The sequence below is a fragment of the Moschus berezovskii genome, chromosome 18 (assembly GCF_049115385.1).
Source record: "Moschus berezovskii isolate FMDL1 chromosome 18, NW_MosBer_1.0, whole genome shotgun sequence".
Taxonomy (NCBI): domain Eukaryota; kingdom Metazoa; phylum Chordata; class Mammalia; order Artiodactyla; family Moschidae; genus Moschus; species Moschus berezovskii.
In genome coordinates, this window is record NC_142477.1 from 76242743 (window position 1) to 76253571 (window position 10829).

General features: G+C 46.0%; 1 protein-coding gene across 1 annotated transcript in view; it reads right to left on the minus strand.

The window, feature by feature from the left end:
- Positions 1–10829, minus strand: part of DOCK2 (dedicator of cytokinesis 2) — a 473020-nt gene that overhangs the window by 205145 nt on the left and 257046 nt on the right. The gene's annotated exons all lie outside the window — the stretch shown is intronic.

The following is a 10829-nucleotide window of genomic DNA, read 5'->3' on the forward strand; positions in this document are numbered from 1 at the left end:
GGACTGCAGGTGACTAAGAGTGAGCACCCCCGGGCCCGGGGAAAGTGGTCTGCCCAGCTCAGTGCTTTCCTCCGTCTCCGTCTCCTGCCCTTAGGGGTAGGGAGGAGACCTGGGCTGGTGCTGACTGGGTGGCTGCCTGGCTCTCTCTGCTCACATGCCCTTCCCCTTGCCAGAAGGAGGGGAGAGAAGGAGGAGGGAGAGAAAGGCAGAGAAGGAAAGGAAAAAGAAAGAGGAGAAGGGAAGATGTTTAAATGTGATGCTTTATCCTTTATGATTTGACCAATTATCAGTAAGCCACAGAGCGTCCTTGTCATCAGGCCAACATCGAGGGTCCACCAAGTGAGAGGCAATAAAGGTATCCCCGCTGGCCTGTGACACGCACGGGAGACAGATGGGGGTATCAGACTAGCACTGGCAGGGACGGCATGGGAGGGCCAGACGGGGACGCTGATACCAGCGATGGTCTGAGGCACTGGCACCAGAGGATCAGGGCAGTCAGCGAGGAGGAAGTGAAAAACAAAAAGCCATGGAGACATCCCCAGCCTCATGGAGAATGCCCAAACCGGAGGAGATGTCTGATAGCATATTCTCTTCAAGTTTACTGTTTTACTTTACTATATTCCTTAGTGTTACTTGAGATTTGCTGCAGCTCCCAGCAGGGACCCTCACACCCTGGGATTCTGTCCTCTGACCTCTGTCGGTGCAGGTTGGGCCCCAATGCATCGTGGTAGTCATGGTAACAGTGAGAGTAGTGACAGCTGCTGATTTCAGCACCTACTACATGCTGCACGCCTTTGCTCGGCTGGGAACTGAGGGCTGGACTCGAACAGCACAGGAATCTTGCACCTCGGCACACTGCTGGATGCCCCTGAGTTCTCGGTTCATCTGTGATTAGATCAGACCATAAACTTCCCCCCTTCCCTTCTCCTTGTGAAAATTCTGCAGTGCAGGCAGGGATCCAGAGCCAGAAAGCCTTCACTGCAGCTGCCTGCCAAGGCTTTGCGGTACCGGGGAGGGTGGGGCGCTGCGGAGTCTGGGGCCTGACAACTGTCTGTTGTGTGTGTGTATGTTGGGGAGTGGGCATCTTCAACAAGTCCATGCTGTGAGCCACATCGGTTGGCCTTCGCCCAAGGTGCCTCTGGTGGGTGCTGGACTTCCTCTAGCCCCACTGGACGCTCCCTGATCCAAAACGTTTTGAGGTCCCTCTGTCCATCCCAGACCACACTCTCGGTAAACCTCGCCCCTCCCTTACACAGTTTCCTCATTTGCAGAATGGGAGGGGTACTGCCTGGTCTTGGCAGTACTTGGTGTGAGGCCAAAGTGGACCAGTACACCTGGAAACTCTTCGAAAACTTTAGCATTTCTATTCAAGGCCAAAGGGTTGTTGGCATCATCCTTATCTCTAGTATTAATACTAGAATTTTAATCAGCCAAATGCATTTGGCTGGTTTACATGGGTGCATAGGTCCCTTTCGAACGGGAAGACTTTGACTGTTTTATTCATAACAGTATCAGACAATTGACAGAATAAGATTACCAAGTGCAAGCTCAGACTAATTAAGAAGGAGGCAGGTGCCACAAAATCAAGGAAGGTGCTGCTGACACAGGGAAGGCGCTTCCTGCCTTCTCTGGCTGTAACTGACCCCACCCCACCCCATCTGAAACAGGGAGTAGGGACAGCTCCACAGTGAAGAAGAACCTAGGTGCGGCCTAAGCCAACTCCTTACTCTACAAATGAATCTATTTAAAGAATGCAAATCATCGTTGCCCAGCTTCTTGCTGGCTTTCCTGGACTTGAGCAGATGGAGAAAAGGATTGAGACATAACCACTCAGCCCTGTGCTTGCACTTCCATCTGACACGAAGTTACTCCTCTGATGACAAATACAAAACGCTAAAGATTCTTCTGCATGTCTGTGCAGGCAGCTCCCCAGTGTCCAGCCCCAGGAAGAGTACATCAAAGTCTTTAAAAATCCAAAGAGTATAACCTTAAAAATGGTAAGAAAATGTCCCCAGTGATGTAGTGAAATAGAAATGCAGTGAGAGAGATGCGGAAAGCTTTCTGGAAAAAATTCAAAACGCCGAGTAAACTATAGAGATGTATCAGACTATCACTCTTTCCTTTATGAGAAGAAGCAGGAAGAAGTAACTGGCAATTGCATCTGAAACTAGTAAAACTTCTACCCTGGAAAGAGCAATCTGGAGGTGACCTTCCAGATGTACCAGCAGCAGCAGCCAGTGCCTCTAGCTGGAGAATGTGTGGACCAGGGATCTGTCGCCCTGCAGGACAGGTATCCTGAAGTTTGCAGGAGAGGCAACTCCAAGAGATACTGAGTTATCATCCTTGACACTAAACAGCCAAAGGAATGAATCATTGACCCACAAGCTCTTCTTAAGGATGCAAGGGAGAATGAGAAGGGACTGGAGAGAAAGAAAAGAAAAGGAGAAGGGGACAAGGGTGAGGAAGAAGGGTGTAGTAAAGACAATGCAAGAGAGTTGGGGACGGGGTGGAGAGGGAGCTGGAGGAGAAGTGCAGGAGGAAACAGAAACGAACGGCAAGGGTGAAGACAGAAGAGGGGACCAAAAGGAGAGAAGAGAGGGAACCAAGGAGGAAGGCGTCGCTGGATTTGTGGCAATTTCTTTCTGAAGCTAGGCTGCGGGTTAACGGTGATCGCTGTGTTGACTATACTCTCCTCTGTGCTGTTTTGCATGCCTGAAACATTTTATAATTTAAAAAAGGAAGAGAAGAGGGAAGAAAGAGAATAAGAATAAAGAAGTGGTAGATGGCAACTCAGGGCTTCACTGATGGTTCAAATGGTAAAGAATCCACCTGCCACTGCAGGAGACCGGGGTTCGATCCCTGGGTCAGGAAGATCCCCTGGAGAAGGAAATGGCAACCCACTCCAGTATTCCTGGGAATATCCCATGGACAGAGGAGCCTAGTGGGCTACAGTCCATGGGTTCACAAAAGAGTCAGATACGACTTAGAGACTAAAGAACAACAACAAAGACGGCAACCCTAACTTCCCTGCTTTCTTTGACAAATGCAGTCTGTGGGCTGGAGTAGCAGAAGGGGAGCAGGAAGCGGATCTCTTCCACTAGGTCTGTTCTAAACAAGGCGCCAGATCCTGAACCAGACAGAAGCCGTGATCCCTCCACCTCACTGCTGCACTGGAGAACAGAGGCCGAAGACCTGGCATCCTGTTCCGCTTCTGCCTTCAGCGTGGCATCAGTTCCACAACTGCCTTCAGCTGTTCAGTGGTGCCTGAACAGCCCAACAGACCTTTTCTGGGCTCCTGCTCTGTGCCAGGGACCTTTCTGGGGCCCGGGATACAAACCAGTGACTCTGCATTCTCAAGGACTCTACAGGGAGACGAGAACTGCTCAGAGCCTGTTTCCCCATCTGTACAATGAAAGAGTTTATCTCAGTGGTTTTCAAACTGGGCTTACTTGGAACCCTAGGGTTCCAGGGCATGGCTCAGAGTAACTGGGGGAGCACTGCATCCCACATTTGTCTAGAATAGTGTGACTTTATTCTGTTTTAGATGTTGGGATTGGGTTCCAGCTTGGATTTGGAAATCTGATTCCAGGGCTAGAGATCTGAAAACCACTGAATAAGATGCTCCTCAAGGTGTCAAATTTTAAAGTTTTCTGTGCTATTTGTAAGGTTGTATGACTCTAAGAATTCATTCACTCATTCATTCAAAAAATGTTTACTGAGGTTCCTCAATAAAAGGGACAGAGACAATCAACAAATAATTGCGTTAATAGAATAGGGCACAGCTGCACAGAGGGACATGGAGGTGAGGGGAGGCCTCCAGGAGAAGACACCCTGGGACCTGAGGCTCGATGGGCAGAGAGACCAGCCTCAGAGAGACCTGGGGAAGAGGTGCCCAGACACAGGGGATGGCCAGTACACAGGTCAGATAAGAATGAATGTGGCATGTCCAGCGCCAGGGGTTCCAGGTCACAAGGAAGCAAGAAGAAAAGTGGTCTGAGATGAAACGGGCTCAGGAAGGTAGGCACGGCCAGATAATGCAGGTTCTAGCAGATTTTCTAAAGATTTGAGATTTAATTTAAATTCAGTAGGCTACCTTTGGAGAGTTTCAAAGAAGGGCCTGATGTGACCTGATTGAATTTTATAAAAATGGCTCTGGCTGCTGTGCAGAAAATGGATGGTAAAGGAGGCAAATATGGAGACTTCTCTTTTGGTGGCACAGATGGGAGATGATGGAGACCTGGCATAAATAGCAGAAATTGTGAGAAAAGGTCAGACAGGGCACAATGAAAAATGAGAGAAGGATTTCATGATCACTGTAGATCTAGCATCTCTCTAGAGTCCAGATATATGAGGCCTCAAACTGACCTTTCAGTGCCTAGTTCTGCCTTCAAGTATACCTATGCTTAGTAATCCCAGATGGTGAAAGACAGTTACCTTTGACTTCTTAACCATTTGCGGGCAAGTGTAGATTAAGACAGACCCAAAGTATTTACTGCCCTCTTCTCCTTATGGAGAAAGCTGGTGGGGCAAAAGACAAGCAAAGGCTTGGATAACAAACATTAACTCTTATTTCAGATAGGTATGCAGTAATGTTTGCCGACAGAACTAACTGAATACAGATAGAAGGGGATGGAAACTTTGATGGGAAGAACCACAAGACCCAGGGGTGAGAGATCAGATCCCACAAACTCAGCACTGTGTCTCCTACACTGGAGGATGTAAAGGGAGTGTAAGACGTAGTCCTACCCTTTAAGGATGCATCCTCCAGCTGAGGAAACACAACCAATACATAAAATGGTTAGACAGCTGGCTGGCTAAATGGTGTGTGTGTGTGTGTGTGTGGCGGTGGTGGTGGTGGGTTCATGAGGTCTCCATTAGAGTGGGTTCCAGTCCCACCCTTGTGACTTAGGACAAGCCATCTAACTCTTCCGGGTCTGATTCCTCCTCTTGGAAACAGGGGCAATGCTTCTGAACACTGTAAGGAGGGATTACATGGGATTTGAAAATGCTTTGTGAGTTGTACAGTGTGGTATAAATAGTAAGAATTATTATTACTGACTCTGAATACAGAAGGAGAAAGGAAGTGGCAGCATGTAGCAAAAGGGAGCTTTCTCTGAAAAACAGAAACATAATCAAGTGCCCTTGCTCAAACCCACATTGCCTAAAGCCAGGGGTGGCCATCTGTATCCTAGTCCTTTAGGCCAAATCTGTTCCATTGCCTATCTTGTACGTTTAAGTTTTATAGGAATACAGACACAGCCATTTGTTGACATATTACCTACAACTGCTTTCTTGCCACAATGGCAGAGTTTGAATAGTTGTAGCAGAAAGCTTATGGCTGGTGAAGCTAAATATACTTACTATCTGGCCTTTTATGGGGAAAAAAAAAAAAAAAACAACCTGCTGACTCCTGGAACAAAGGACAAAGTCCAAACCCCATTTGAAACGTAAAGCACCTTTGGAGCGCCCTGATACAGCAACTTCTGAGTACACGGAAATGAATCGTGTGTCCTCCTCTGAGTCAACCCCAAGTCTGTACCACTTCCCAGGGACTGATTCCGTATAACACGGCATTACCAGGTCCCTTCTTAGTGCTATGATAGAGCTTAGGTCTTATTCTTCTTTATAATCTCCACAGTGTTTATCACAGTGTCAAGATCAGAACAGATTCTCAATAAAGTTTAACCGAATTGAATGTGAGTCATAAACAGAGCAAACATAATCTACTAAGGGACATAGTTTATTCATCACAGAAAACTATTGAAAATATATCACTGATAAAATATCATTGAAAAGAAAAAGGAAGTTAATTTATTTGCTCTTAATTAGTTATGCAAACATTTATTCCACATGTGCATGCTAAGTCACTTCAGCCATGTCTGACTCTGTGCAACCCTATGGACTGTAGCCCTCCAGGCTCCTCTGTCCATGGGATTCTCCAAGCAAGAATGCTGAAGTGGGTTGCTGTGCTCTCCTCCAGGAGCTCTTCCACTCAGGGATCAAACCCGCGGTTCTTACATCCTCTGCACTGGCAGGTGGGTTCTTTACCACTAGCACCACCTGAACTAACCACAAAACTACCATCTGCCATAGAAGCTAAGGCAAATGAAAGCAATATGGGATCATAGCCATTCCTTTGACAAGAATTTACTTAGCACTTGTTCTCTGTCGAGCTGGAGGTAGGAGTTCAAGTGAACTGTGACCACTTTCCTTTGTGGTCTAATTGAGGAGACTGAATGTCATCAGATAATAACTGTACAGGGAGACATATGAAATATAAACTTCGTACAGAGAGATGGACAGAATTCCTGGGAATGCCATCCTTGTGTATTCTCTCTTATAAATTCACCTACAGTTTACTCTCCCACAAGAAAGTGGGTGGGCCCACATCCCTTATGTGAGGTCAGAGTCTCCAGTTGGTTTCTGTGTTAAAAGCTAACAATTGATCATTTTCTATGGATTGTCTCAGGTGATCCTCACAACCACTCTACATGGTGTCATGAAGGGCAGTCACTTATTTCAGATCAAAGTCAGAAAGCAGGAGATTCTAGTCGAGATCAATCAGAATGAAACTTATGCACCTAAGCCTTCACTGTATACCCTAAATACATGCCAGAGAAGAGACCCAGGAGTCTGTTTCAGAGAAAGTCTAAAATTGAAGCTCTACGGAGATAGGACTAAGTGTTTTTGTACTTATTGACACCAGTTTCATGAGGAACATCTGATATGGTTTGTGTCAGTAAGTCAATAATCAAGAGAAGAGAGAATGAAGCATTGAAAAGATCTGCAATGACCCCCAGCCACCTTAGGGAACCATTCTGGACCTTGGCCAGGATATCCAGTAAGCCCTAACTGCCAAGGCCCAGGCAACTCCCTATCGATTAAGGGCGAGCTAGGAGCCTGAGACCTGAGGGCTACAGAGGGCCTTTCCCTTTAGCCAGCTATCCTCCTCAGGACACGTCTGTGCAGAGGTCAGGGTGCGCATGGTGGGCAAAAGGTGCCAAGTCGCTCAGTCGTGTCCAACTCTGTGCAACCCCACGGAAGGTAGCCGGCCAGGCCTCTCTGTCCATGGGGTTTCCAGGCAAGACTATTGGAGTGGTTGCCGTTTCCTTCTCCAGTGCAAACATGCAGTTTTAAAGGTGGAAATGTCTGTATCTGCTAAGCTCCCTGTCACGTCCAGGACACAAGAGCCCTCACCTGTGAAGGCTTCATTGTCCACAGTGGCACTTTCAGTCTCTCATCCTTTACCTGCGACACGGAGCGCGAGACAAATAAACGCACAGAAGACGCCCAGTCGTGACCAAGTGCCATAGTGAGGCTGAGTACAACATCTCTCCCAGTTTATTAGTGACGACGAAAAACATCAGCAGAAACTGACCAAACAGTGACAGAGAGGCTCTGGTGAAAAGGCTTTCTCATGCAGCCAACAGTAGGGCTGCCCATTGGTAGAACTTTCTGGAAAGAAAAGAGGTAATATCAATGAAATGTAAAATGCCTTTAATCCATGAATTCTTCTTTCACAAACTTATTCCAAGAAAATAATTAGACAAGTGCTCCAAAGTTCACAGAGAGAAAAATGTTATTTATAGGATTGTTAATAATATCAAATATTTAGAAACAACCTAAATATCCACAAAAGGATATTATTTGAATAGATCATGCTATAACTAAACAACAGAGTTCTATTGGGCTACTTAAAATGATGGTGCGAATCTATGTGCCATAATGTGGAAATTTCTCCATGTTGTTTACTGGAGAAAAAATAAAGGCTTCCTATAAATCTGCATTTATACAATGTGCTGCTATGATTGCAAATGTTGCACAGCAAAATGCCTAGAATGCACTTCACTAAACCATTGGTGCATAGTGGCTCTTTCTGATAGTGAGATATCAGGTGATTTTTTCCTTTTTTTATCTACACTATTTGATTTTTTGCAATGAACCTGTAATGCTTTAAAAATAGGAAACTATTTATAAAGATTAAAATAAAACATGTCAGGGATGTATACATTTTCTAGAGGAAAAGCAGGGTGAAAACCAGAATAGTGGCTGACTTTCAGAAGGAAAATGTGAAAGGACTTTGAGACCTGCCTGACAGCCTAAAAAGATTAGTCCTTTCCTAGTTCTGGAGAAGGCAGGAAATCCCAGTGGTTAGGAGCTGACGCTCCAGGGTCAGTCCTTGGGTTCACAGAGTAAATGACTTGGGACAAATTACTTAACCTTCTGTGCCTCAGTTTCCTCATTTACAAAAGGCATGACTGACAGTGCCTGCCTCTAAGACTGTCATGAAAATTATTAAAGACAAAAATAAATGGACACCTATGACAATGCCTGGCACATAGGCAAAGTTCAGTAGATATTAGCTCTTATGAAAACCAGCTTCAGAAAATCGTAGCCTAAGTGACCTGTGACCTGAGCTCTGTGATGAGGACTGTGCATGCACGCTCTCATTACTTTTCCCATCAGACCCACATAAATGCAGTGTCTATGCTCTATGTCATCTCGATTTACCAGACGAAAACCATGAGGTTAGGAGAGAATAAATACTGTCCCAAATCCTTCAGCCAGGAAAGGACAAGGATTTGAGCCCAGAATGTGAGGAGTAATTCTAGAAGGTCATGACACACTGACAACTTGTTAGCATTAGATGAACCCTTTCCTCTCTCAGGACCTGCCACCACCTGCACCAGCCTCACTAGGTTAGCTGGCCCTCTCAAGATAGCTGGGATCTGGGAAAGCTAAAACTGCTATCAGCATTATCTAGTAATTCCTGGGAAAAGCAGAACACTGAGAATCAAGGCCTAAGCTGCACCCACAAAATGGGTGCCCCCAGCAGCAAGTGGAGAGCATCTTAGGAGCAAAGCACCCATGCTTAGAGAAGACAGAGGTTTTGATCTTTATGATAAGGCTGAGTGTCACAGACAGAATATTCCCTCAAAGACACCCAAATACAGATGGACTATTTTATCACTCTCATAGTCTTTTAAAATTCTTTGTTCAATACACAAAGGCTTCACACTTGCCTCATTTCACCTCATACTTGAAGCAAACAGATTCACTTGCCCTGGACAGGCCAGGGCACAGTCCCCTGCATCTCAAAGACCTGTACAGGTCTTCAGACTCCGTATTCAAATCACTACCCTGAATACCAGGAAGATCCCAAGAGGACAAAATCATCACCTTATGGGCAAGAACCCGGACTTTGGAATCACAGACTCCTGGGTTCATCTCTCAGCTCCTCCACTGGTATTTAATATCTCTGAGCCTCAGTTTCCTCATCAGTCCACAGGGGATCATAAAACCTCATAGTTTTGTTCTAAGGATTAATGAGATAATGCAGAAAAGGGCTTCCCTGGTGGCTCAGAGGTTAAAGCGTCTGCCTCCAATGCGGGAGACCCGGGTTCGATCCCTGGGTCAGGAAGATCCCCTGGAGAAGGAAATGGTAACCCACTCCAGTATTCTTGCCTGGAGAATCCCATGGACGGAGAAGCCTGGTAGGCTACAGTCCACGGGGTCGCAAAGAGTCGGACACGACTGAGCGACTGAACGGAACGGAACGGCAGTATTGGGAAAGCAGTAGAGTCAGAGTTTAAGAGCACAGACTCTGGTGCCTCACTGCTTAAGTTCAGACCTTGGCTCTGTCACAAGCTGTGTGTCCTTGGGCTCCAGCATATTCAAACAGTAAAATGGGGATTATAAGAATATCCACCTCTGCAGGGTAGGGAATGAATGAGCTATGGCTTTGAAAGTGCTTAGAACAGCACCTGGTGCATTAGTGAGTACTTGATAAACAAGGGTTGTAATGAAATGCAAGTAAAACCCACAGCACAGTAAAAATAAATGGTAACTGTTATTATTACAAGGTACACTTTCCATGGAGAATTTTATGCACATTTATCTCTTAGAAAGCAATTAAAAATGAAAAAACTAGGTGAAAATCTTGTTCTCTAGCAAGTGTTTCAGTCCTAGCAGAGAGAAGTCACCATCTGATTGCCTAGCAGAATACTCTAGGATCCCCATCCCCATTCCCAGGCTCTTCTCGGCTGTATTCAGCCATCCTCTCTGAGTAAATACTCGTTAAGCACTCACAGTGAGCCTGAAGGAAGGCTAGAAACATCTAGCGGTAAAAATTTAAAAAAAAAGCCTTCAGCTCCTGACACACTGGAGCTTATGGGTAGTGGGGGAGATGCACATTAAATAAATACATAGACAAATGATTATTTAGGGATAATAAAATTTGTGTTTTAAAGAATGTGGTACAAAGATATTGAATCTAAGGGAGGTCCTGATATGATCTAGCACCAGAGGTGTGTGTGAGGGAGGAGTCGTTAGAAAGACATTAAAGCTTGGGTTTCATGGATGAATAGGAGTTGGCTGGGTGATGCCTGGGAATGAAAGGAGGAGATAATCCAGGCGGACAGGCATTTTGTTCCAAGGCCCGGCAGCCACAGGTGCCTGGCTCACGAGGGGAACAGACACAAAGAAAGCAAGTTGACTTACTCTAGACCACCCAGTCAGAAGCCCTCAGCTGGGAGACTGGAGAGAAGCCCAGGCCCACAGGAACTGTGTTCTCAGTTGCATCTGTCGTCTCTTCCTTTTCAGACTCCCTTGCGTGCTGCTAAAGACTGCCAGGTCCCTGACCCCAACCCCAAGTGAACAAAGTTTTGGGCTCAAATACCCAGAGGCTGCTAATGTGGCTCACTTTCCCCACATGTGAACTTCAGCCAAGACGCCACAACAGGGACTCTGCCCTCTGAATGCCCCTGGATGTCCACGTCACACCCCACTGAGTTCTGTGAGGCTATTTAAGAAGATAAGTTTTTCTCACT